Raw genomic sequence first — 26,291 nt, 5'->3', positions numbered from 1 at the left:
CATGGTATTCCGTGGACTTCTCTGCCTCGTGGCCTTTGTCTGTTGCCTTCCCTTCATGTGTCTTTAAAGCCCCTGTTACATTCTACCTCCTTCTCTATCTGTGTCTCTCTGTATCTTTCATTGTTCAGCTTCCTGGTCCCATCAGTTCGTCAGTTCAGTTGCTGAGTCCTGTCTGACTCTTTGCAACCCCATGGACTGCAGCAGGCCAGGCTTCCCAGTCTATCACCATCTCCCAGAGCTTGCTCAAACTCATGTCCATTGAGTCGGTGATGCCATCCAACCATCTCATCCTCTGTCAGCCCCTTCTCCTCCCACCTTCAATCTTTCTCAGCATCAGGGTCTTTTCCAATGAGTCAGTTCTTCGCATCAGGTGGCCAGAGTATTGGAGTTTCAGCTTCAGCATCAGTCATTCCAATGAATATTCAGGACTGATATCCTTTAGAATGGATTGATTGGATCTCCTTGCAGTCCAAGGAACTCTCAAGAGTCTTCTCCAACACCACAGTTCAAAAGCATCAGGTCTTCTGTGCACAACTTTCTTTATAGTCCAACTCTCACATCCATACATGACTACTGGAAAAACCATAGCTTTGACTAGACGGACTTTTGTCAGTAAAGTAATAGCTCTGCATTTTAATATGCTATCTAGGTTAGTCATAGCTTTTCTTCCAAGGAGCAAGCATCTTTTAATTTCATGGCTGCAATCACCATCTGCAGTGATTTTGAAGCCCAAGAATATAAAGCATCTCACTGTTTCCATTATTTCCCCATCTACTTGCCATGAAGTGATGGGACAGGATGCCATGATCTTAGTTTTCTGAATGTTGAGTTTTAAGCCAACTTTTTCACTCTCCTCTTACACTTTCATCAAGAGGATCTTTAGAAGAAAAAAAAAAAAAAGAGGCTCTTTAGTTCTTTGCTTTCTGCCATATGAGTGGTGTCATGTGCATATCTAAAGTTATTGATATTTCTCCCAGCAATCTTGATTCCAGCTGTGCTTCATCCAGCCTGGCATTTCACATGATATACTCTGCATATAAGTTAAATAAGCAGGGTGACAGTATACAGCCTTGAGGTACTCCTTTCCTGATTTGGAACCAGTCTGTTCTTCCATGTCCAGTTCTAACTGTTGCTTCTTGACCTGAATATAGATTTCTCAGGAGGCAGGTCAGGTGGTCTGGTATTCCCATCTCTTGAAGAATTTTCCATAGTTTGTTGTGATGCACACAGTCAAAGGCTTTGGCGTAGTCAATAAAGTAGAAGTAGATGTTTTTCTGGAATTCTCTTGCTTTTATGATATTCCAGTGGATGTTGGCAATTTGATCTCTGGTTCCTCTGCCTTTTCAAAATCCAGCTTGAACATCAAGAAGTTCACGGTTCATGTACTATGGAAGCCTGGCTTGGAGAATTTTGAGCATTACTTTGCTAGTGTGTGAGATGAGTGCAATTGTGCAGTAGTTTGAACATTCTTTGGCATTGCCTTTCTTTGGGATTGGAATGAAAACTGACCTTTTCCAGTCCTGTGGCCATGGCTGAGTTTTCCATATTTGCTGGCATATTGAGTGCAGCACTTTAACAGCATCATCTTTTAGGATTTGAAATAGCTCAACTAGAATTCCATTATCTCCACTGGCTTTGTTTGTAGTGATGCTTCCTAAGGCCCATTTGACTTCACATTCCAGTATGTCTGGTTCTAGGTGAGTGATCACACCATCATGGTTACTTGGGTCATGAAGATCTTTTTTGTATAGTTCTGTGTTCTTGCCTCCTTTCCTTAACATCTTCTGCTTCTGTTAGATCTGTACCATTTCTGTCCTTTACTGTGCCCATCTTTGCATGAAATGTTCCCTTGGTATCTCTGATTTTCTTGAAGAGATCTCTAGTCTTTCCCATTCTATTATTTTCCTCTGTTTCTTTGCACTGATCACTGAGGAAGGCTTTCTTATCTCTCCTTGCTATTCTTTGGAACTCTGCATTCAAATAGATATATCTTTCCTTTCCTCCTTTGCATTTAGCTTCTCTTCTTTTCTCAGCTATTTGTAAGGCCTCTTCAAACAACCATTTTGCCTTTTCCCATTTCTTTTTCTTGCGGATGGTCTTGATCACTGCCTCCCGTACAATGTCACGAACTTCCGTCCATAGTTCTTCAGGCACACAGTCTATCAGATCTAATCCCTTGAATCTGTTTGTCACTTCCACTGTATAATCGTAAGGGATTTGATTTAGGTCATACCTGAATGGTCTAGTCATTTTCCCTACTTTGTTCAATTTAAGTCTGAATTTTGCAATAAGGAGTTCATGATCTGAGCCACAGTCACTATTCTATCCACAAAAGATGGGATACTGAAAGATGAACTCCCCAGGTTGGTGGGTGCCCAACATGCTATGGGAGATCAGTGGAGAAATAACTCCAGAAAGAATGAAGACAGAGCAAAAGCAAAAACAACACCCAGTTGTGGATGTGACTGGTGATGGAAGTAATGTCCAGTGCTGTAAAGAGCAGAGCAGTACTGCATAGGAACCTGGAATGTTAGGTCCATGAATCAAGGCAAATTGGAAGTGGTCAAACAGGAGATGGCAAGAGTGAACATCAACATTTTAGGAGTCAGTGAACTAAAATGAACTGGAATGGGTGAATTTAACTAGATGACCATTATATCTACTACTGTGGGCAAGAATGCCTTAGAAGAAATGGAGTAGCCTTCATAGTCAATGAAAGAGTCCAAAGTGCAGTACTTGGATGCAATCTCAAAACCGACAGAATGAGCTCTGTTCATTTCAAGACAAACCATTCAATATCACAGTAATTCAAGTCTATGCCCCAACCAGAAGAAGCTGAAGTTGAACAGTTCTATGAAGACCTATAAGACCTTCTGGAACTAACACCCATAAAAGATGTCCTTTTCATTATAGGGGACTGGAATGCAAAAGTAGGAAGTCAGGAGATAACCTGGAGTAACAGACAAACTTGGCCTTGGAGTATAAAACAAAGCAGGTCAAACGTTAACAGAGTTTTGCCAAGAGAATGCACTAGTCTCATCACTTCATTGTAAATAGATGGGGGAAAATGGAAACAGTGGCAGATTTTATTTTCTTGGGCTACAAAATCACTAAGGATGGTGCCTGCAGCCATGAAATTAAAAGATGCTTGCTTCTTGGTAGAAAAGCTATGACAAACCTAGACAACACATTATAAAGCAGTGATATCAGTTTGCCAACAAAGATTTGTATAATCAAAGTTTTGGTTTTCCCAGTAATCATGTATGGATGTGAGAGTTGGACCATAAAGAAGACTGAGTGCTGAAGAATTGATGCTTTTGAAATGTGGTGCTAGAGAAGACTCTTGAAAGTCCCTTGGACTCCAAATAGATCAAACCAGTCAATCCTAAAGGAAAGCAACCATGAATATTTGTTGGAAAGACTGATGCTGAAACTGAAGCTTAAATACTTTGGCCACCTGATGCAAAGAGCCGACTCACTGGAAAAGACCCTGATGCTTGGAAAGATTGAGGGCAAGAGGAGAAGGGGACGACAGAGGATGAGATGGTTGGATGGTATCACTGACTCAATAGACATGAGTTTGAACAAGCTCTGGGAGATGGTGAAGGACAGGGAAGGCTGGTTAGGGTCGCAAAAAGTCAGACATGACTTGGTGACTCAACAACAACAGAAAGGGTGTGATTAGCTGTGTTTTTCATTCATGTCCCTACCAGACAGGCTGATGCTAGACCACTGGTCAGACTTTGAATGGCTGCCTTTTAGTCAGGCATTCAGTCCTAATCCAGTTCAGCAGGCCAGACTGGCAGGACCTCATGGTGCAAAGCAAGGACACCTGAGGACCACCTGAATCTCTGCCCTCAGATTGTCCCCCGCACAACTTTATCTCCCTTAATCTTGAAGCTAGAAAGATGGGAGGGGTAATTAAATCCACGCTTGGAGAGAGCCAGAATCATTAGCTCTTGAACAAAGTTTGTTGTTTTTCAGTCACTCAGTCGTGTCCGACTGTTTTGCAACACAAAGTGAAAAAGATGAAATGCTGGGTAAGAGGAGACACAGGTGAGATACATGAGATGTAAAGAGCATGGTGGGTCATCTCGGTGTCCATCTATTTAGGATCAAGCCAGAGGCAGAGGAAAGTGTACAAACCAGAATGGGAAACTGTGTGTTCACAACCTCAGGAGGCCTGAGCTCTGGTTGAGTGTAATTCACTAGACCCTTAGGATCCTGAGAACAGGATTCTGTCTCTCCTGTTCATAGTGGAATTTCTCAGGCTTAACACTTGTCTGGCCCCAATGGTAGGTGCTCAGGAAATAGGCCTTGAATGAATGAATGAGTGAATGGAAAGCTATTTGAGTAAAGAACTTGCCTTGTTTTATTTTGACATGTAACAACTGACCCCAGTGAAAGTCTTGCTTTTGAAAAGAAAGACTAGAGAGAATATAAAAGCTCTCTAAGCCTGGGCCACATTCCCAATGGGATTTTAAGTGAGGAAAGCAAAACCCAAAGCCGTATCTGGAGAATGATCCCAATCTGTTTTGTCTTTGACAAATGAGATACCTACAGATTTGGAATCACATTTTTGTACTTAAATTTAAATGTAATTTCCAAACAGAGTTTGTACTTATTTCAGTGTTCAATGTGTGCAAAGTAAAACATGTTGACAATGTTTTGTTCTGTATGTGAAAAACACGTGGGGCCCTACCTTGGGGCACAAGGCTATTTTCCACTCTTGACAACGAGGCCAAGGAGGCAAGGAAGCCATCCATTTGTTGGTGTGTCTGCAGTGCCCAGCACAGGGCCAGGCACCAGGCAGTTGATTAGCAAGTGTTGAGTGGATGAATGAATGATGGAACATGTAACTTTGTGTGGAACAGAAATAAGAAGGAAGCAGCACCTCCCTGTATCAGTTCACCATGCCAGGCAAAGTGGTGTAAACAGGTGTAACATCAGGACCAATGACTTGATGATGGCTCCCTGCCTGAGTCTGGCAGCTTTGAGTGGCTGATGCTGATTCTGCATCACTCCCCTCTTCCCTCAAGCTTACTCACTGTAGACAGCATTAGGTGTCTTTCCACAGCCATCACCCCAGCCATCACCCCAGCAGGCTAACAGATCACAGATAGATGCTCCTGGGTCTCTGATATGTGTGGCGCGGTCAAAATAAAAATACTTTCCTGGAATTCCTATCCCAGCTCCCAGACTGAGAGCAGAATCTTCCCTCCTTCCACCATACTGGCCCACTTTACTCCTCCACAGGGGCAAACTCTGCCCCCCACTTGGGGCCAGTTCTCTCTTCTACTGGCTAGAGCTGCCAGGAAACTTGAAGTGCTCATTTCTCCAGGGAAGAGCATCACCAGTAGTCCCAGATATATGCCTCCTGTCCAGCCCCTTCTCCCAGCTTTGTAGAGCAAACTGGAGTGAGCCATGTTTTACTGGGTTGGTTTTGTTTTGTTTTACTGATCGCAGATGAAGCAGGCTGTCCCTCACTGGGGGAGGCCTTCGGTTCCTAGGGGAAAGGGTTGGCTCTTCCTGAAGCAGGTGTAGGGGTGAAGGCTACATTGTAGGAGGCTATTCAGGGCACAGTGAGCAGTATCAGGAAGCCAGTCTGGTTTGTGGAATGGGTAGGGACTAGGGAGAAGTGGGGAGTGAGTTTGGAGAGATCAGCGGGAGGGGAGGGTTGACAGTCAAGATTTTGGATGCAGGGTGAGGAGCTGCAATGATCCCCAAGCCCCTGGGACCCAGTTCTGAGTAAGGGATCTGCAGATATGTGCCAGGCGTAACTGCCCAGAAGAATAGGCTCCTCCCTGGGCTGGCTTCTAGCAAGCAGCAAGAGCCACCACGCAAACACAGTTTGGCAGTTCAAATTCTTGTACCTGTTCTAAATCATTTCCCTCCAGGCAGGAGGGGACTGCAGCATAGTGAAAGCAATCCATCACACTCAGAGCCCTCTGTCTCCCCTGGACCACTCTCTCCCAATCAGCCCTTGAAGCCTTGCTGTACATAGCTTCTCCCTAGGAGTTGTCCTGGGGAAGCCAGGGACCTGCTCACAGTTAGAGCCCTCCCTTCCTCCCAGACCCCAGTGATGCCCTAGGGCACTGGACCATTTATCCGTCACCATAACCCCTTCTGGGAAAGTAGGGCTGCAGCTTTCCTAAGGTGATGCTGGCCTTACCCAGCTATATATGAAGGACCTCCCACCCCTGGCTTTGCTGCCTTTTAGACTTTGGCTGAGGCGTCATCTGCTTGGGCTCCAGTATTCCATGCTCTGACTTTCTTCTGTGAGTGAATCTTGTCTTCCCAGAAATGATATGGGTTCTGTCAGTGGGACTTCCCACAGACACTTACTGAATTTTCCAGCCATCACCTAAACGTAAACTTGCTTACCACCATCACTCACCAGTGGCAGAGCAAGACTTGTCAGAGGCTCAGCTGACAGCAAGGGAGGAAGGCTTGGCATCCAGGAATGACCCCAGGATACTAGGGGCATGTGTCTTGCTCTTATGTTTTGTCTTCTGTGCTGTATTCTGAGATTGTAATTCTGAAAATGTGTTAGGGGTTAGCTTGCTCTGCAGGGATAGGTGGAGACTTGCCTGAGCTTGCATTACTCCCATTTCTCAGCTACCCAGGAAGAAGAGGGGCCTCAAAGCATCACTTAGACTAGTGCAAGTGGAAGGGAAAACTAAATCTCTGTGCTTTGTCCTGAGCTCAGAGAACTCATAGGGGCCTGATAGCAGCTCTTATTCAAGGAGATGAAAATGAATGATTCTAATAGGAACCAGGAAAACGATGTGCCTGCCGCACATGCACTGAATACGAGCTTGTGCCTTTCATGCCAGGCTTCTGGACTTGCAGTCTTCTTAGGGTCTCTTTCCTTTCTGCCAAGCAGTTGTGCATGCCAACACCTGAGGACTTCAGGAAGAATCTGCATCTTTCCATGGGTCAGAGCACCACAGAGGATGCAGTGCCCTCAGAGGCTCTCAGGGTGATGGGGGGCAGTAACAGCAATGGACATTGAGAAGGCGCTGCTGACCTCCCCTTATAGGAGCCACAGACTGTGTCCTGGAGGAGCGTTTGCAGCTCAGTGGCTGGTTGAGGGTTTTGTTTGTTTAACTTTTATATTATGTGATGGACTATCATCTCTTCCTTTTTATTGTTAAAGATTTATTTATTTCTGCTCATGCTGTGCAGAGGTTTTCTTTAGTTGCGGAGAGTGGGGGGCTACTGTTCATTGCAGTGCTTGGACTTCTCATTGCGGTGGCTTCTCTTGTTGCGGAGCACAGACTCTAGGGACGGAGACTTCAGTTGTTGCGGCTTTCAGGCTCAGTTGCTCCACCGCATGTGGGATCTTCCTGGACCGGGGATCAAACCCATGTCCCCTGCACTGGCAGGTGGATTCTTAACCAACCAGTGAAGCCTCACATCCCTTCTCTATCCCTCCCTTTATTGTTCTTTATAATCCCTTAACCATGTCTCTCTCTGTTTCAAGCTGAACGTATCGTCTACACAGCACTTACTTAGGACATTTTCCTTTTTACTGTTGCAAGTCAGATTTTGTATTTATTACTTGCTCCTGCCAGCCGAGACCCAAAGTTCAGTCTGTTACTGTCCACTTTATGCAAAATGGTGGCTTTCCTGATGGCTCAGACAGTAAAGAATCTATCTGCCTGCCATGCAGGAGACTCAAGTTTGATCCCTGGGTTGGAAAGATCCCCTGGAGAAGCGAATGGCAACCCACTCCAGTATTCTTGCCTGGAGAATCCCATGGACAGGGGAGCCTGGCGGGTTACAGTCCATGGGGTCGTGAAGAGTCAGACACAACTAAATGAATTAACATTTTCACTTTTTCACTTTATGCAAAACAGCTCCCCTCTGAAGAGAACTGCTGTATGCTTCCCTTCTAGGCCTTCACCCTTTCTTCCCAGGCATGTTGCTAACCAGACATCCAGCCATTCTGTATCTGAAGTTCCCACATCAAATCAGCTTTCTGACTCCAGCCCCTGCAGAATTTGCCTGCTTCATCCCTGAGCACCATCCCATGGCAGCCAATTACACTTCGCCCAGTATCAGTTCACCCAGCGCTGGCAGTTCCTAGAGCTTCTCCCTCGGGCCCAATTCCAGATCCTTTTACCTTCACAGTAAGATGTCCTATCTAATACAGAAAGAAAAGGAGATGCAACCACTTAATGGCCGTCTCTTCTCTGTTCTTTTGGGATTAACTAATTCTCCAGGTGCGTCAAACTGTCAAGGTGTTTCTACCATTCCACAAATCAAGCCTTCATTAGGAAGGAGATGGATGTCTTTTAGAGAAGTGCTTCTCACGTCTAAGTGTGCACATGAGCACCTGGGGGGTGGGCACAATCCAGATTCTGACTCAGTTATTCTGGGGTAGACCTGGATGTTCCTGGTCCTAGACTTTTGCTTGGAGTCAGATGGTCAGGCAGAAAATATCACTAAACACCTGGAGGGTGTCTAAGATTTATATGTTGAAAAGACAGCAGCCTGAAAGCTGCCGGATAAGATTCATTTTTCCCTTGGTTATTTGCATTGTGAGACAACTGAAATTGACACACACATGACACAGTAGGAGATATTCTGAAAAGAATTCAGTCCCCCTTTATTGAAGGCCCATGGTGTGCTGAAGGCTAGGGATATAGAGGAAAGAGACCTGTTAGGATTCTATAGTATAGAAGGCAATAAGAGGGACACAAGTTCTGCTGGAGAGAGCATTGGGGACATGAAGGAGAGACGCCATGGAGGAGATGCACCTGGGGTAGATCTTGAAGGATAATAGTTTTAGCACAGAGAAGAAGAGTGTTCTAGACTAGGGATCCAGTGTCAGGAAGGTGGGGGAGAGCATGATATGGCCTGGGCATGGGGGAGAAGACTGGACAGGCCAATGGGGACCAGATCCAGAAGGGGGACCTCCTATGTTACCCCAAGGGCAATGGGAAGCCTAGAGGCTCCACCAGACATGATGAAGGGGATACTGAAGCAGAAGCACTGCTTGGCTGACCATGTAGATGGTGGCTGGGATGCAGAAACTGGGGCAGGGAGACCACCTGAAAAGACGATTATTCCTGAATATACTAAGTGGAACACTTCTAGAAAAATATCTAAAGTCCTGTATTTATTCCAAAGCCAATTTAAAGTACTGAGCAGCAAAGGAGGTTTGATTTTCAGGCAAATCCCATGAGACTCTGTAGGCAAGGGGACAAGGCTGGCAGTCAGGCATGTCTAGAGTAGAAAAGATGCCTGCTAAGCCTTGTCAAGTATATAGTCTGTTCCTTCTGCAGCTGTCCACTTCCCTGCCACCCTGCCATGTAGAAAAATACCCAGGTCCAGGGGTCAGCTGGCTTCACCCTCTGCCTTGCAAAAGTCAGATCAGTTATTGATCAAGTATAGCAAAGAGCTGACTTAGATTTTACTAGTTGAGAGGCATTGATTTTGAATCATAAAGTGATAATCTCACAAAGGTACCCAGATTTGCTTAGAGAAACAGAAACAGCTGGGGTTCAGAAGTTGGAGATGTGTCCACTAGAGGATTTTTGGCGATGTCAGCCTTGTTGTAGGCTGATACAAGAGGGCATTTCCAGAAAGACAGAGGAAAGGACAGCTCCTTGACCTCTGTTCCCCACTTCATTGTCCTGCCAGGTGGTCCAACATTCCACTACGGGGTACCAACTTTTTATTCTAAAAGATTGTCAAAAAACAAAACTCAGTGTAGTAAATGTGAAGGTCTAGTTGTTTTATTCAACAATTGATGAGTCAGGCAGCATCCCAACTACTGTTCTCAGAGGTTGTACAAAATGGAGAACTTTATAGAAGGAGGGAGGGGCAAGGAAGTTATGAGCACATGAAAAGAAAGAATTGTTCCAGGTCAGGTCACCTTCTTTGGGGGGAAAGGCAAGGGTCTATTATTCAGATTATCTCTTCTTCCTTTGGGGGATGAAAAGGGTCCCTCTGGCAAATCACTGGTGCTGATCAGAAAATTCCAGGTTAGCCAATAAGATTACATCCCTGTATATATGTTGTGCACCTGAAACTAATATAATATTGTAAATCAACTATACTTCAGAAGAAAGAAAGAGGGAGGGAGAGGGAGGGAGGGAGGGAGGAAGAAAGGAAAGAAGGAATGAAGAAAAAGGGAGAAAGAGAGAAAGAACGGATTACATGCCTGGAGAAGGTCAAAACCTCGATCAGGTCAGGTATTAAATCTAGGTTTGGTATCAGGGCTTTAGCACAAGCAATGCCCTTTTGAGCCTGTGATTTTCCCTTGAACAATTCCCCCTTTTTGGTCAAATGCTCAGTCTGAGAGATCAGAAGTTCAGGCATAAACACCACTCTCACCTATTGCTCTGCAGTTCTCACAGCCTTGTTGATCCTGGGTGTGGTATCCATAGCTCATGATGTCTTTGCTTAATCCCTGTGACATTCACAGGCCATGGTTCTGGGTTCATAATCCTTAAATTGATCAGTCTCCTCATTTTCTTTTTTCTGATGTTCTAGTCTTATGGAGATCATTTGCTTGGTGGTTAGCAACTGCAAACACACATTCAAGACTTTCAGGAAAATAAAACACACTAGGGTATTACTGTGATTATAATAGGCAGGACAATTCACAATGTTTGGAGTGCACTTTAGAGCCATGGTCCCCAAGACCCAAACCAATCAAAGAAAGACTCCACTGAAGCAGTCACCCTTTTAAGCCAAGTGGTTTGTTCGGTAATTTTATGTAACTGAGTTTCAACTTCCCTAAAGTGTCAATCCAGGTATATGGCAGACAACTTGCTCAACTATTTGAATAAAATAGGATAAAAACCTATTCTATTATCAAGAACGATCTTGACCAGAGAGTCTAAGAATCTTTGCTGGGCAGCTAGTGCTTTTACAACAGAATCTGCAATGTCTCCAAGAGTTAAGAAGAGATTTATTTTATATCTCATTTGCATTTACTCCTAACCAGGAGATGGATTTATTCTCTGCCTTTATCTGCTCAATCCAGGAGTCAGTGAGGTTTTTAGTGCATGTGGAAAGAGAATCTCCTTTGTCATTTTAGCAGATGAAAGAAAACCAAGTTTTAGTTTTAAGTAAATATTAAAGTATATTTTAAAATCCATATAATATCAGTTCAATTTTAGCCAGCTTGATTGATTATAAAAAGTAAAATTCCTGCTTTTTCTCTTTCTCTTCAACTTTTTGTATGCATTTAGTTTGTCTTTCATAACCAGAAGTTCTAGTTTAGGCAAAATTACTTTCACTTCCCTTAACAGGTATGCATTTCCATACCTCATATCTTTTCTTAACCAAGAAACACATCCTACTTTCCTTGCATACAAAATTGTGTCCCTTATTATTACAATAACTTTGCATATATTGATTAGAATTCTTAACCCTTAGAAACCTTAATTTTTAGGGAAAACTAAAGAAGTAAGTAGTTGTAAACCACATGTCAGATAAGCATTTTATTTTAGATTGGCAAATTTGCAAATATATTTCATAATTTCTAGAAACATGTCTTTCTTCACAGTACAGTCTTTCAGTGTGATGCAGAACATATTTACTAATAGAACCAAATTTATCTTGAGTTTCTCTGCAATCAGAAGCCAAAAGTAGATAAACATTTCAGTAATTAATATTTCATGACTGTCTTATTTTAAATGACTTAGATATTTAACAAATTTCTATCATTTAGCTTAAGAAAATTCAAAAGTTTCAAGTTACCAAAATGACTTTGGAGGCTATTCTTAAGTACGTATACAATAAGATATAACTGTTGCTAAAAAATTGATGTATAAATTCTTATCCTATTTACACCTATATAACTTATTTGCTGGGCTTCCCTGGTGGCTCAGCTGGTAAAGAATTTGCCTGCAATGCAGAAGAACTGGGTCTAATTCCTGGATCAGGAAGTTCCTTGGAGAAGGGAAAGGGGATTCTCCAGTATTCTGGTCTGGAGAATTCCATGGACTATATAGTCCATGGTGTTGCAAAGAGTCAGACAGGACTAAGCGACTTTCACTTTCACTTCACTCATTTGCTGCCATCAATTATGTCTAAATCACCCACCAAAAACTTCATGACAAAATCAGCCATTGTCCTGAGTTATTTTAATTTTTGCTGACAAATTTTGTGGCCAAGAAACATGAATTTGACTAGTAAACCTGGGTAGAATAAGTTATCTGTGTTATATTCACTGCTGATAACTTTAAAGACAGATCTGTTTAAATTAAACCAACCAACTTAAAATAGATTTTATTTGCTGAAGATTATCCCAAATCATGTGAACTTGAAAAATATTTAAGTTTCTGTTATATTTCTGAGAACTTCAGAATGACCAATTCATACAAGCACTTGCCTTCAAATCAACTAAATGGAGCTCTTTCACAGATTAATTTTGGTGATACCCCCCCAAAGGTGGGGAAACATATCATAATCTACAACATGCATATAATATAGACACACAAACATATAGCTGCGGAGAGCTTATAGCCCAGTTTCCAAATATGTGTTCTGTTTCTGTCTCCCTCCCTTTTTGTCTCTTCTATTTCTTCTGGTGAGAAACTCTCCATTAAGTTTGCATTTCAAAGAATGACTCTTTGGTCCTAAGGAAGACAGGGGTAGGAAATTTACATCACAAAGGCATAGATTAAGTGCAGGACAATTCTGTGTCCAATGTCCTAACTTTTTAAAGCATTTTGAGAGGAATAGGTGAGGGTTGGGAATTGACAAGACAAAAAAAAAAAAAGGGTCCTGCAGTGATTTGCAACATATAGACAGTTGTTTCCAATTCCTTGAAGAACTGGGATGTAGCTTTTGTTTTAGGTACCATTTCTGTCTTTAATTTTTTCACAGGTTTTGCAATAAGTCTTTCAATGAAGCTATTTTGGAATTTCAAAAATTTTTGAAGACTTCTGCATACCTATCAAAATAGATATCCCATTCTGTTTGTATGATTTGGGAGCCCTAGCTTTTATGTAGGGTTTTTAAATGATCTATCTATCCCTCAAAATGGCCATTGTAATTCCTCTGAGAGTTGACAGCAATCTGGTAGATCCCTGGCTAAAAATGGAGTTTAGCCCACATTTCTATCCAGCTATCTCTAGTTACAAATGGAGCATAACCCACATTTCTGTTTGGTCATATTTTGGAACCCCCAACCAGATGGCTACTGAGCCCAGCTCTCAGGACACAAAACAAGCTTAGCAAGATTTTGCCATTTTTGAAAATGTCTACAGCTTCTGGAATCACAGTTCTCAGATATAAAATAAGAAGGTATGCCAGAGGGTGACACACTCAAGTTCTGGATATAAAGGATCTCATTAGCAATTAGCCTTTATCTACACAATCAATACAAAACAAGACAAACATGTTCATACTAACATATAGGCAGTAACCAAGAGATGATTCTGCATCCTGGCTACAAGAAGGCCCTGTATGCAACATCAGCAATTCCCCTGGAGGCTTGGGGAAAGGATTGAACCAGCAGACCCCAAGGACTGAGGCATCGAGGATTGATTCCAAACAAAATGGATAACTGCAACTGACACCAATTCCCAACATGGAGTTTGGAGAAGAATTCCAAGAAAATGTGGAATTGCACACTAAACCTTCTTCAGTTCCCAATGTGGAATCTGGGAACAGAATCAAGGGCTGGGGTTTTCCACTCAAAAATCCGAAAATTGCAGTCTGAAAGGCCAAGGGCTTGGCTCCAGGCAGAGTCATCTGCCAGCTCTATTGGCTCCAGGCAGAATCATTTACCATCTCAAGCTGACTATACTGGGAGCTTGAGAGCAAAGTGAATGGAGCTCAATCTGAGAGGAACTTACCAGTGGCCCTCTGAAACGGTGAGAAAGACAGTGAACTTAAAAGTGTTCACAGGACACCATACCTGTGTTTCCTGCTGTCCCCAGATGCCATTGAAAGTTTGCTTCAGTCCCACTACTGCCATCAAATCTGTTAAAAAACAGAATGCCACCAAGTAAATGTGAAAATCTAATTGACTGTATTCAATAATTCATGAAACAAACAGCATCTCATCTAGTACCTAGACAGATGCTCCAAGAAGTTGTACGAAATGGAAGGTTTTTAATAGGAGGGTAGAGAAGGAGGCTATTAGCAGGAAAAAAAAAAAAAGAAAGAAAGAAAGAGAGTATAGTTTCAGACCAGCCCACTTTCTTGGGGGGAGAGGGCAAGAGTCTACCATGAAGGTTGCTTCTTCCTTTGGTGGATGGAGAGATCTCACATGACAGAGTACCCTGTTAGTGCTGAGAATAAAATTCCAGACTGCCCTATTAAGATTGCATTTCTTGACAAGTTTAGAACTGCAGGGCCTTAGCCTAGTGATGCCATTTAGACCTTGTGGTTTTCTTCTTTAACAGGATAATCCCCACTTAAATTGCAAATGCCAAATGTCACTGTTAAGCCAGGATTCACCAAATCTAATCGACCTGATTTTGTGAAACGGTGAGCTACAAAATGGTAGCACATCTTAAATGGTTGAAAAAAATCAAAAGATGAATAATATTTTGTGGCACATGAAAATTCCATGAAATTCAAATTTTATTGCCCATAAATAAAGTTTTTGGCATACAATACACTCATTCATTTCCGTGTTATCTCAAGGCAGCTTTTGCACTACAACAGCAGAGCTGAGGAGTTTCATGGGGACCAGATGACCCTCAAAGCCAAAATGTTTATTATCTGGCCCTTTCCATAAAATGTTTGCTGACACTTGCATGAAGCTATGATTGTCCGTTGATACCTTAGTGAGTAGTAGTTTATCAGAGTATCTAGGGCAGCCTAGAAAAAATAGAGCAACAAATGAACACATTTAGACAGAGGCAAAGAAGTATTGATACAAAAGTCCAAAGCAAGGTTCACCACACAGAAGACAGAGAAGCAATTCTAGCCCATTTTACAGATGAGGAAAACTTGGGGCAAGAGATATTGAGTGACTTGCCCAGAACCTCACAGCTGATAGATCTGATAGATCACAGAGATGGAATTCATTCATGTCAGTCTATCCCAGAGAGACTAAGGTGTCAGGAGCAAGGAGGAGAATAGAACAAGGAGGTTAGGAATTTACAACAGGGCAGCTCTATACAAAGGGCAGCTCTATACAAAGGGCATCTGAGAAAGCTGTTCAAGAGATACATATGTCCTTCGGGAACATATGTAATCTCTTTATCACCTTATCTACAAAATGATGATGAGACTTACCTTGAAGGAGCAGCTAGAGTTCAATGAAGTAATATATAAGTTGCATCTAAATGTGCCCAGTATTCTTTTCCTCCCTTCTCCATGCCTGACCCTTTTCACATTTCCTTAATTGAGCCTCATCCAATGCCCTGTTCCCTTGAGATTACAGTTCATTTGAGAATAAGCCCACAAATAGATACCATTTGTCTGAGCCTCAGGTTGCCTCTGGTGATCTCATGGGCCAGAGAAACCCAATGTGAGCCTAAGACCTGGGTGTTAAGCTTCAAACCAAAAGATGCTGGCCCCAAGCTCAGCTTCTCACACCAGAGTAGGATGACACCTTCTCCTGTCAGAGACGTAAGCCTGAAGATTATCCACCATCTACCCTTCCGCTCAACAGGACAGAACTTGGCTTTATTTGAAATTCATCCCAGGGGCTCAGCTCCTTCATCCCCTGTGCCCTCCCTTCACTGTCCTCCTGTCCTCCTGACTCTCCTGTTTATCAGGATTCTCTACCACTTCCCGCCCCATATCCCCACAGAGGGGAAGGTGATGAGGGCACAGGGATGCAGAAGTCAGGTACAAAAACAGTGCAGACAGTTAGATGGGGGTGGAAAGCATTTCCTCAACACTTAGCTCCATCATGATCTGCAGGCTTTGCTGAAGCCCCTTCCCTGGCTGGCTTGGGTTTCCTCAACTATAAACTTAAGAAATCATGACCCTTAGCTCAAGGCCTCTTCTGTATGGTTTAGGAAGACCACAAGAGGCTCTATGTGTGGAAGTGCTTTGCAAAATTTAAATCATCAGGCAAAAAATGTTGTGACCAAAATTGATAAAATACATACTATCATACAAATGGGTACAGACACATACACCCACTGAAATCCATGGAGTTGGGTAAGGCTGTGTGGCTTAAGCACCATGTCCTTGATTTTGGAGGCTAAGATTGGGACCAATGGGGGACAGTGAGGTGCGGTGGGAAGAGCACAGTCTAGGGGGCCAAGAAACCAGGTCTCAGTCCCAGTTCAGCTCCAACCCAGTCTTCAACCTTGAGAAAGTTACTCCTGCCTGACTGGGCTTCCCCCAAGTGTAAAGGGCACAACAATGCCTTCTTGTAAGGATGAGATGAAAGTTATGGGCCCAGTACCATGCTCAGAACCACACGTGACGGGGCTTAATGAACAGCAGCACTTTTTAGTTTCCTTTATTTCAATTCTTAAGATCACAATGGAACATTTTGCCCCCAACCCCAGTAATTAGAATTCCACTAACTCCAGTGGGTGTGACCCCAGGACTGTGGCTGTTGAGTCAGCTCAGATCTGCCAGGTGCACCTCTGTGCCCCCAGAGAGGCTTCCTGGGGCTCTCCTGCTCTGTGAACAATGACCTGTTGGGACACCGCTGACACAGTCCGTCCTTAAGGTGCAACAGATGGCTTCGAACAGGATGCTGATTTACCTACTCAGTCACTTCTTTATTTGGCCGTGCTGTGAAACCTGCATGTGGCACCAGGATTGAACTCTAGCCCACTGCAGAGGAAGTGCAGAGTCTTAACCACTAGACCACCAGGGAAGTCTCTCCATGACTTTTTAATTCACTTAAAGACCTCTGGATAAATGTGCTCACCCGAAAACCCAGGCTCCCCGGGCTCCATGTGAGCCTGGGGGGAAATGAGCCCCAAGTTTCTGGGTCCATAACCTCAATCCTGAGGGTGAGGGGTGAGTGGGCTGCCCTCACCGCAAGCAGCACTCAGCCACAATAATAGTCACCGCTGACCGAGCACTTCTTGTGTGCCATGCCCTGTGTGTGGCAGAGGCAGGTACTCATGTACCCACTCACTCTGCATCACACCCTGAAAGCTGTGTTTTTCCCATTTTGCAGATGAGGACTTGGAGGTTGAGACTCTTGCCAGCCAGCTGGTAATACCCAAGACCTGCCTGCAAACCCAGTCCTGTCTGCCTGCAGACAGAGGACCCCTGCTCATTCAACTGCAGTGTCTCAAAGCAAAGGACACTGGCCTCCTTGGGAGACCATTGGAGGAAAGCTATCTTGGGGAAAGTCCCATAGTTAGAACCCTTTCCTCATGTTATAAAGAAAACATGTTGTTGGACAGCAGGGAACCATGAGAGAGGACAGTGGCTTGCCAGGTAAAGGTGGGGAGGGTGCCAATCCTGCCACACAAGCCTACAGTTGATGCCTGCCTTTGTTCAGGAGAGCAGGGCATCTCTAGGCCTTCTTGGATGACCCCTTGGATCCTAAGAAGGGGGGACTTGCCCAAGGACATCCAGATGCTGAGAGGTGGGATCAGGGCTGGTATAGGTCTCCTGACTCAGTGCCCCAGCCCACCACCCCATCTCTCCATGGACCTGAGTCTGCCCCAAAGCCACATGTAGTCAGCCAACTCCTTCTTCCATGGACAGTTCTTTTAAATATTTGCAGGCAACTTGAATTTCACCCTGAAGGGAGTCAACAGAGGATGGGGCTTGGGAGGGCTGCTCCAAAGCCAGAAAGATCTGGGTTCAAATCCAGGTTCCATCACATCTTGGCTCAGGGACATTGGACAGGTCACTTACCTCTTTGAGCCCTCAGATATGGTGTCTGCAAGAAGAGACTAAGAACAGCACTTGTCTGAGAGGGTGGTCCCAAGGCAGAACTGTGCCCAGCTTGCAGGAGCATCTCCATGTGAACCACAAAGGAGATGAAGAAACAGAGGCCTCTAAAGTGGGCTTAGGAGTCAGGCCAGCTAGTCGGTGCCATTTGCTGGAATGTGCCATCAGGCAGGTCATTTCACATCTCAGCCTCAGTTATATCATCGGTGAAATGGCCCTCCTGCTCTTGGAGGGCCTGCTCCCTTTCTCAGTCGATGCCAGGCAGACTGATAGTACATATAAAAGGCCCAGTCAAGAGTTTACTAAGTGGTGGTTTCCTTCTTGCTCTGCATTACTGGAAAGCATCATCAACCTAGACACTGATCTTTGTCATCTGAACATCAACCAGACACTTTGTTCTCATGATGAATGTGACCACAGTCAGCCACTCACCTCTCCTTGCCACTCTCATCCTCATCTCTAATGGGGCAGAATAATGCCAGCAACCCCTCTCTGCAACTTCATCATGTGGCTCTTGGTGGACTGAGCAACAGACTGGAGAGCTAGGAGTCTACCCTGGACTCACAGAGTGAAGTGTGTAATGACCCTGGAGATGCCAGGACAGTGGCCTAGAGCACTAACTCTGCTCTAACCACACAGAGGAGTGGCTGAGGTCCCAGCACAAAAGAGATGCTTTCAATGCTTCCATTCAAGGCTTCCCTAGTAGCTCAATGCTTCCCATTCAACACAGGGAACTTCCCCCAGGGCCCACCCTGAGCCAGGTGGGCGGGGCACCCTGGGGCTCGGAGCTGGAAGAGGGATGAGAGCAAGCAGGTGACCAGATCCTGAATATATGATTCCAATCCAGGGAAGTCAGAGCAGGGACTGGGCCCCCCCTCCCCCTGATATTTGTCATCTGAACATCAACCAGACACTTGGTTCTCATGATGAATGTGACCACAGCCAGCCACTCTCCTCTCCTTGCCACTTTCATCCTCATCTCTAATGGGGGCAGAATAATGCCAGGGAAGTTAGAGCAGGGGTGCCTAAGCCTTTGGAAAGGGATGAAGTGGCACTGAAGCTGTATTGAGGGGCCAGTCCAATTTGCCAGGTGCCCCGAGGGGGTAGGGATGGACTCTATGATGGGAAGAGGCAAGGAGGAGTGCTCCAGCAGATGCTGGTCCTTCAGTACTGCACCTGCCAGCCATGGGTTCTCGTCTGTGTCCAACTCAACATTTCTCACTCTGTGAATGAGCGGAGACAAGAGTTTGAGTTGCAGATAAACTAGGCACAAGTGGATGAACCACTGTGTATTTTCCTGTTTGTTTTCATGACAGATGATGTCAGATTTCCAAAGTGCACAGTGAATGAAGTGGACAGAACTTTCCAGGGAGATTCTGTTGGGCTGTGGGTGTACCAACCAGACTTCACTGGACCCCAAAGGAGCATTGTGGGCCTCAATAGGTGGGAGGAGTTTCCCTTCCCCCTCCCTTCCCATGGAACTGAGTCAGCTGCTGAGGTCTAGGGGCCTTCAGAGCATCCACAGTTGGGGTCCTCAGTCAGGAGGCTGGTCGCCCTGGTCGGGAGGGCAGGGCAAGGCATGGGCACATGGGCCCAGAGCTATGTGGAAGCTCAAGGGGCCTGGGGGTCTTGGAGCTCCCCTCTCAGATTGTGGGCCAATGTGGGGTATCTGTCTGGGGCTGTAGAAACTAGTACACTCTGAGGATGACGAATTTCTGATAACCTGGTTGATGGAAATTAGTATCTAGAGTGCAATGTGACCTCATTTTCAGCCTGTCTAAGACTAATGGGTTGTTCAGCCTTGTTTCAGTGATGAGTCATTTGTGGGATGCCAGAAGCCCCTCTCTCTCTCCCAGTGCTGGGTCTGTCTCTGACCCAAGACTCTGCATCCCTGGGTGACAGCAGCCAGTGGCACTTGGCAGCACCCGTTGGCAAGGAGCACAGCAGAGCCCATCTACCCACTGAGGTCTGGCGAATGGCAGCCACACGTGGACTGACTCGCCCACCTTCTTCCAGGCTCCAGGCCCAGAAGCAAACAGTGACAGCATGTCATTCCCTGCCAACCTCCAAGGCTTTTGCTCTTCAGGCTCTCAGCCCCCCATGGATTTATAACACCCTTCATGACTGAATGCAAGACAAAGCACCCCATGCCTAGTGTGTGGGCGGCACTCAGACCTGCCAACAGGAGCTCTGTGGCAAAGGGAAGTGGCAGGTTGTCTGTCTGCCCAAGTGGCCAAGGGAGAGGGACGGTTTTCAAGCAGCATTTAAAAGTTCTGTGTGATAAGTAGCAATTGGATCACTGCAACTTTTGACATAAATATATTTTAAATTATAAAGTGTTTCCTGCTCATTTGAAAAGAAATTTTTTAATATATATATTTACATTTTATTTATTTATTTATGGCTGTGCTGGGTCTTGTTTGCTGAGCAGGCTTTTTTTCTAGTTGCAGTGAGTGGAGGCTCCTTTTTGTTACAGCGCAGTCTTCTCTTTATGGTGGCTTCATTTGTGGAGCGCAGGCTCTAGGGTGCGCCAGCTTCAGTAGTTGCAGCTCACAGCCTCTAGAGCTGTGGCATATGGGCTTAATTGCACCATGGCATGTGGGATCTTCCTGGACCAGGGAATGGAATTTGTTCTCTTACATTGGCAGGCAGATTCCTTACCATTAACCACCTGGGAAGCCCTTGAAAAGAAATTTTTTTAAGATAATAATTACAATAAAAGTTTCCCATGATCTAATGAATGCAGTATTATCAATATTACAGTATTCATTTCTCCCTTCATACATAGTCATTTGAACTTTGTGTGTTTCCCACTTAACTTAGTGCCATATGTATTATCCCACTTCATGAAACCATACCACCCTCTCATCAGCTGCATAACATTCTTTCAAAGAAGGTCAAGTGTGCTGATGGGGTTCTTGCAGTCAAATGGGGCAACGTGATTGTCCAGCTTTAGCTCGGTTCTGCTTTTCTGTATATCAGTGAATATCTGTGCAAAAATCTTTGTCTGCATTTTGGATTACTTTCTCAGGAGTATTATCACCTGGGTCAAAGCATATGGTCATTTTGAGGCTCAAGATAAGTTTTTCCAAGCATCAGTCTAATCATCTGTGATGACTCCCACTGCCCATCCATGTGAGGGACACCTCTCCCCACTCCTGGGCACTTGGACTCTGGTTTCCAGTGTATTTGATGGACTCTGCAGCTTTGTGCCATATTTTCCAAAGAGATGATAATTTGGTTCCAATTTTAGAAAGCCACTCAGTGAAATGAAAAACCCTGTAGTCCTCTAATATCACCTGGAGTTGTGGTCCTTTTGTTTAAAAAAAAAAATTCTGCAACCATGTGCCACTGATCTATCGATTAAAGAGATTTAAGTGACCGGAGTCTGAAAAGTTTACATAAGCCATCTTTACAAAAAGACTGAAAGTATGTGCTTGAAAAACCATATGCGTGCATTGTAAATGCTTTTCAAGGCTATAAAAGTAAAGATTCTAGAAGAATAGCTACTCCATCTTGTACCAATAATGCATTCGTCCCAAGATAAGAAAATTGCCTGGAAAATGCTCATGTTTATCGGACATAAGAGAGAAGAGTTTCTATAAATCCTAGAGAAAGTGCCCTGGTTGGTTGAGTTAATTATTGTCCCCTTGGGAGACTTGTCTTCCAGAATGGCTGCTCTTAAATTGCCTGGCTTCTGTACCTTTCCAGCATCAATTCTACTGGACATGTTTCTGCCTGTAAGCTGAGAATCTCTAGGAATGAAAAGGGTGGGGAGTAAGAGTAACCAAATTTTGTGTGGGGCCCTGGTTTTTGAAAACCATATGGTTAACTTCGATGACAGCACTGACAATCCCGGAGAGTGTGGAGTCAAGGTGAAAGGGGGAGGACCCCAGCTTTAAAGAAGTGGTGCTCACATCAGCAAGCTCAGAGGCTTGTTGGAAAACTAGCATGCAAACAGCCAGGGGCTGACCAGATTGGAGTGCTGTGCCAAGGGGACCTGTGTCAGGCATGGAAGCAGAACAGAGCTTGCCCAAGGGCAGTGCACAGAGTGAACCCTAAACCCAGTCCAGCAGAACAGCAGCAACATCCTCAATTCAGAGAGGCTAGAGGGAGCAGGAGAATCCAAAAATAAAGACAGCAAGAAGAAAGTCTGACCAGAGTGAAGGGCCTGGAGAATTCCCAGAACCCAGAACGTGAGCAGATACCTTCCACAAAGCAGCCATATCATTCATTCCCCAGATATTTAGTGAGAACCAGCCATGTCCCAGGAACTGCACCAACCACTGGAGATTTCAAATCTAAGCAAAAGAGACAGACCCACTCTTACAGAACTCATGATGGTAGATGGAGATGGAGGTGAGGGGTGAGAGTTTCAGGTGGAAAACAATCACAGAAGTAAATAAACAGCTTAGTCTACTGTTCACAACCAGTCACGTGGCCAACCCCAAAATCACCAGGGAGGGTGTCAATGAAAACAGTCAATAAACAATCAATAATAAGAATAGAAAAGAGTTTTATTTGAATCAAACTGAAGTCTAAGCCAGAAGCCAGCTTCCTAGATTACTCAGAAACTGCTCCAGAGAAGCAGAGTTTTCATCACAGTTTTGTATCTTTTCAAAACAAAGAATATTAAACAAGTCATGGTTATATTTCTTTAAGGTTTCAAAAAAAAAAAAAAAAAAGAACAGACCAGCACATACACAGCGAGTCAGTATGGCTTTGGCTCCTGGGAAGGAAGTCTTATCATCTAAAGAGTACCAGCATTGGTGTACCAGGTAGAGGGGCACTTAATCCTTATTTTTAACATGGACATTGTCTGCTTCTGGCCAATGTGCCCTTTTCTTTCATAATTAAAGCAGATGTATATGTGTGTTTGATAGCCACAAACAGGCTATTTTAGTTAGCATAAACTTCAAGTTACCTCACATGTAAACCAAAGTGACTTCCCTATATCTCAATATATGAAAAAGTGTTTTATCAATCACTTGGTCAGGAGGTATAATCTAATGTCTCACAACTGGAAGTGGCTCTCTCTCCACTGAGAGTCCTGATCTTGCATCTGCAGTTCTTCTGGAATCGGAACCCACACAATGTGAAGAAAGAAAAGAATACTTGTTCTAAGCTCATTCAGTATGAAGTCCTACTCTGCTGGGTCATCTTTCAGGCAGCAAACAGATCTCCCTGTGGGAATCCTGCATAAGGAGCAGAAATCCCTTCTCAGGCCCCTCTCAGGCAGTCATGAATGTGGTGAGAGATGGAGTGGGAGTTTAACGCTCAATATTGTTTTGGCTGAAGCTCTAATACTTCGGCCACCTGATGCGAAGAGCTGACTCAGTGGAAAAGACCCTGATGCTGGGAAAGATTGAAGGCAGGAGGAGAAGGGAATGTCAGAGGATGAGGTGGTTGGATGGCATCACTGACTCAGTGGACATGAGTGTGAGCAAGGCCTTCACTGGAAGATGGTGATGGACAGGGAAGCCTGATGTGCTGGAGTCCATGGGGTTGCAAAGAGTTGGACACAACTTAGCAACTAAACAGCAAATTGTTTGGGCTGGTCATTTCCAAGTCTATCTCTGCATCCAGATCACTTTGGGGAGGGGGGTTGGTTAAAATGACAGATTCCAGGGCTTCCTCCTCAAAACCTTCTACCGGGATCTCCCAGGATGAGACCCAAAAGGGTGTCTTGAGAACTTTTACAGGTGATTCTCCTGAATCCAACCCTGACCCTGAATCTGTGTATAGACAAGAATTTGGGGAGCACAGTGTGAGCTCCATGTAGATGAAGTAAATTGCAAGGCCTGTGAATTGGGGAGGAGAGAGCACAGTCTAAGTTGGAGCAATCACGGAGGATTTCCTGGAAAAATAATTGGATATACTGTGGTTAGGCAATGTTAACCATTGTAGGTTAGAAGGCCAAAAAGAGAGGTAAAGTTGTTGTAGTGATTGGTCCAGATGAGAAGCAATAATGGCTGTAAAACTGGAGTGGACTAGGACATGGAAGCAACCTAGATGTCCATTGACAGATGAATGGATAAGAAAGTTGTGGTATGTGTACATAATGGAATATTACTCAGTTATTAAAAAGAACACATTTGAGTCTGTTCTAATGAGGTGGATGAAACTGGAGCCTATTATACAGAATGAAGTAAGTCAGAAAGAAAAACATCAATACAGTATATTAATGCATATATATGGAATTTAGAAAGATGGTAACGATGACCCTATATGCAAGACAGCAAAAGAGACACAGATGTAAAGAACAGACTTCTGGACTCTGTGGGAGAAAGTGAGGGTGGGATGATTTGAGAGAATAGCACTGAAACATCTATATTACCATTTGTGAAATAGATGACCAGTCTAAGTTGGATGGGTGAAACAGGGCACTCAAAGCTGGTGCACTGGGACAACCCAGAGAGATGGGATGGGGAGGGAGGTGGTGAGGGGGGGGTTCAGGATGGGGGGCACGTGTATACCCTTGGCTGATTCACACCAATGAATGGCAAAAATCACACGATATTGTAAAATAATTAGCCTCCAATTAAGATAAACAAATTAATTTTTTAAAAAGAATTAAAAAAAAAACCTGGAGTGGAAACAGTTTGATCTCAGGAGTCATCTAAAATTCAAAAGCAGAAGGGCATTAGTAGCCCTGTAGATGTATAGAGTAAAATGTTACAGTCCTCTGAAGTATTGCCTTCTAGATTTGAAGTCTTTGGATGTAAGTTTTAGAAAATAGATAGGATATTATCTAGAGTAATGCTTCTGGATTGAATCTAAGCTCATGCTGCTTACTACCCGACAGGTCAATAAATCAAGGGACAAGTTGCTGGGACAAGGAATAGCAACTTTATCAGAAAGTGAGCAGACCAAGAAGATGGTTGACTGGTGTCCCAAACAACTATTTTATCAGAGTTAGAATTCAGACTGCTGTTATACTAAAAGGAGAGGGGGATGTGGTTGGTTGTTGCAAACATCTTGGTGTTGGAATCCTTTATTCTTCCAACTATCCATGTAGGTCAGGTCATGATGCTTCTACAGACCTCCAGTAAGACAAATGTTATTCTCTGTTCTGCAACTTCTTATCTCTATATAAGTGGAAAACTTTTATACTCTTAAAGGTTAGAGCCTTGAGAATAGGTTATTGTGTATATTTCAGGGTATAAGCAACATTCTTGTAGTCAAAAAATAATAAAAGAAACAGATCTAATAGACAGTCAGGTTTGTTCTTCCCTATTGTACTTCTCAAATCACCTATCTGAAGGACTGGTTTTTTTCCCAATCATCATGGACCTTAATTTTATAAAAACAGTAAGAGACAAATTTCTAGAAAAATGAAATAAATAACAAAGACATTCAAAATACAAGCCAATTTTTAAAGTATTATTAGATTCAATAAACAAAATCACCCTGTCAAATTGCTATAAAATTTTTTTAATGTTACCCTGGATTTCTATGGAAGACCTATAACAAGCAACTCCAAGGCCACTCCCATCTATAGACCACAGTGAGTAGCATTGTCCCAGAATCTGTTGTTTCCTTTGCCCTCAACAAAATCAGAAATGGTTTAGGCTTAGGATTCCCAAGTGGCTCAATGGTAAAGAATCTGCCTGGCAAAGCAGGAGACCCTAGAGATGTGGGTTTGATTCCTGGGTCAGGAAGATCCTCTGGAGTAGGAAATGGCAACCCACTCCAGTATTCTTGCCTGAGAAACCCCCTGGACAAGGGAGCCTGGTGGGCTACAGTCCATGGGATTGCAAAGAGTTGAACACAAATGAGCATGCACATGCAACATGCAAATCTTTTCAATTTAATCTGATCATAAGCCATCTTTACATGATCCTTACTTACCTCATGGTACTGGTTCTCCTGGTTGACAATAACAGATCAGGGAAAAGGGTATGATAGAAACCCCAGACTTTGTCAAAAAGCTAGTGGGCAGGAAACTATCTTCAGTTGCTCAGATACCTCCAGAATAAGACCTGAAAGTGTCCACCCACATGCCTGACTTTGAAATCGCCCATGTGATGATGTGAGGGTTTTCTCAGACTGTGAAGTTGGTAATCAAGGTGGTGATTTGGGGGTGAAATTAAACCCTTTCTGTTATCAGGAAATTAAAGAGAACTTCACAGGCCAGACAAAATTCGAGGACAAATTGCTGGTTGTCTCATTTGACATTTGTTGAGACATCTTGGGGGACCAAAAAGGTTTCAAATACATGAGAGTTTCCAAAATTGGAGTCGCATGTAAGTGCAGTTTCATCATCATACACACTCGTCCACAGACACTCAGGCTGAAGTGTATGTATATGTGTACACACAAATGCATGCACACATGCACATGCACACACACACACACAGCAGCTACATCTAGGATCCTTCCCATTTTAATGTCTGGCAGTCTAGCTTCCCTGCATTAGGCAGCCAAATTAGAATGTATGTGTGTGTGTGTGTGTGTGTGTGTGTGTGTGTGTGTGTGTGTGTGTT

The 26,291-nt window shown here is 43.9% G+C and overlaps 1 protein-coding gene across 2 annotated transcripts in view; it reads left to right on the top strand.

Annotated features, from left to right (window-relative positions):
• CLSTN2 (calsyntenin 2) overlaps window positions 1-26,291 on the top strand; it is a 744,137-nt gene that overhangs the window by 570,897 nt on the left and 146,949 nt on the right. The gene's annotated exons all lie outside the window — the stretch shown is intronic.

The sequence above is a fragment of the Odocoileus virginianus genome, chromosome 4, assembly GCF_023699985.2.
Source record: "Odocoileus virginianus isolate 20LAN1187 ecotype Illinois chromosome 4, Ovbor_1.2, whole genome shotgun sequence".
NCBI classification, from domain to species: Eukaryota; Metazoa; Chordata; class Mammalia; order Artiodactyla; family Cervidae; genus Odocoileus; species Odocoileus virginianus.
Note: the sequence above shows the minus strand (reverse complement) of the source record. Positions and strands in the feature narration are given on the sequence as shown.